The 2,213-nt window shown below is 38.7% G+C and overlaps 1 pseudogene; it reads right to left on the bottom strand.

Moving 5' to 3' along the window:
- Window positions 1-744: 744 nt before the first annotated feature.
- LOC101622177 lies at window positions 745-1,227 on the bottom strand (annotated as a pseudogene).
- Between the last annotated feature and the right edge of the window lie 986 nt (window positions 1,228-2,213).

Below are 2,213 nucleotides of genomic sequence, written 5' to 3'. Positions count from 1 at the left end.
GTATATTTTTCAATATTTCAATATTTTTTATTCACTTTCTTTGGAGAATATTGCTGGTGTTTTGTGGAAATGGTATTAAATTTTTATATCATTTTATCTGGGTAGTCATTTCTGTTTTATTGACTCATTGTATCCATGATCATGAAACATATTTCCATAGCCTGATGTTGTTATCTAAGTCCTTCAGTAACATTGCATTCTTCTCACTATATAGGCCGTTTACCTCCTTTGTTAAGTTGATCTGAGGTATTTATTTCTTTTGGGAGCAGTATAAATGAAGTTACTTTCTTAGTTTCTTTTGCTTCTTATAAAAAGGCTATGGATTTTTTGTAATCTACGTCTATACTATATTCATTTATCATTTCTTATAACATTTTGATAGAGTTTTTAGGATTTTCTACATATATATCATCTGCAAATACTGACAGTTTACTTCTTTTCTAACTTGAAATCCTTCAGTTCCTGTTTTTGTCTGATAGCTCTGCCCGTAACCTGTAGTACTAAGTTAAGCAGATGTATAATGGGGGCATCCTTTTCTTGTTCCCTCACTTCATGGGAAAGTTTTCCATTTTTTACCACAGAATATTTGACTATTGGCTTGTGATATATGGACTTTATTATATTGAGGAAGTTTCCTTCTAGTTCCATCTTGTCTAGAGTTATACCATAAACAAAACTAGGGGTTTATCTATTTTGTTTATCTTCTTCATTGATTTCTTTGTATTATCTTTTTTTATCACTATTTCATTTATTTCTGCTCTTACTTTTAATAATATGTCTTAGAGTCTCATCCACAAAGGAGACAACAGAAAACTCATTTACAGTGATCTGCCGAAGGATCCCCTTATCAACCATAAAGAAGTCCCTGAATGAAATTTTTCAGCCTTTAAGATTGCATAACCCTAAGCAATGGTGTGACTAGGTCTGACACCAAGGGAATATTCATGATCCCAGTCTTCCTTGCTTCCTAGCTGAGTTGATCCATGCCAAATGACAGACGTAAGAATTTACAGAGTTGTGTTCCTTAAAATCTTCTGGCTTATCACTGAAAACAGTGATTTTTGTAAGGCACATAAAGGTGAAGTCAAGAGGGTAAAAGACAAGCACAACATATTTATTTTCCTTTGTAGTCAGACAAGCTGACATCTTTGAACAGACCATCTGGCATAACAGCTGTGGCTTTGAAGTTGGGGCAGGATGCCCAATTTGGGCACTTCCTAAACACATCTTGCTATTAGTAGCTCCAACACAGAGCCCACAAGAACAAGTCACTGAGAAGTCCGTTTTTAATTGTTTATGGGTGTAGTAGGCATCAATTTTCCAAAAGATCACATCCAGCCGACTCAAGGATTCAAACTTCCCACTGTCTGTGGATGTCAGAGTTGTGTGGTGGGGGATCCACAATGATCCCTTCTCTAAACCAGCTCTTCAGTCTAGTGTCTCTTATAATTTCATGTCCACCTCCACCCTGGGCTATTCTTAAACACTATGTGGATGCAGTGCTAAGCACAGATTGTAGTTGACATGTGACCACAGGCCAAGAATTGTTCTTTTCCAGCACTGAAGCTTACCCTGGGGCATTTGCTCCAGTTATTGAAAGGACTTGAGCTCTAGTTTGTTCAAGCATTTCTTTGTTTTGGTTTATCCCTGGAGTAAAGGGTGGCACATGTTTTGAGGCCCAGTCTGGACTTCAAGTAGTGGCTTCTTCTATAAAGTGATCCCAAGTGCTCAGACTTGTTTTCCTCCCTTCCCTCCTCCTACCCACCACTTCAGGCTTCAGCTGTCCTATATTGAGAGCCTCAAGCCCCAGCCTGCAGTCTTCACTCTATCCCCACCCCTGCAGCTCTCCTCCAGCCTAGTTGCCAGCTCACACACCCCCTTACTATTGAGTGCAGACCTGGGACTCAGGAGCCCCAGTGTGGCAGGTGACTGTTTCAATTGCTCTGTGGAGATCTCACAGAGCCACACCTCTACTTTTATGGGTTATACTGCTCTACCGCCACTTTAAACAAAGTTCACTTAAAATTTTTCCTACTCCTTTCACTGGATCTTTGCTCTTAGTGGTGCTGGTATCATTCATTTTTTCCTGCAGGGATTTTTGGTTTTGTTTTATTGTAATTAATTTTGAATATCTAGAGGAAATGAGCACAGCTTCTTCATTCTGCCATCTTGCCAGACCTCTTGAATTGTCATCTTTTTAGAATTTTGTTAAC

This window comes from Condylura cristata, unplaced genomic scaffold, assembly GCF_000260355.1.
Source record: "Condylura cristata isolate star-nosed mole 26May11 unplaced genomic scaffold, ConCri1.0 scaffold00012, whole genome shotgun sequence".
Lineage (NCBI taxonomy): Eukaryota > Metazoa > Chordata > Mammalia > Eulipotyphla > Talpidae > Condylura > Condylura cristata.
The sequence above is the reverse complement of the archived record's forward strand: the minus strand, read 5'-3'. Positions and strand labels throughout refer to the sequence as shown.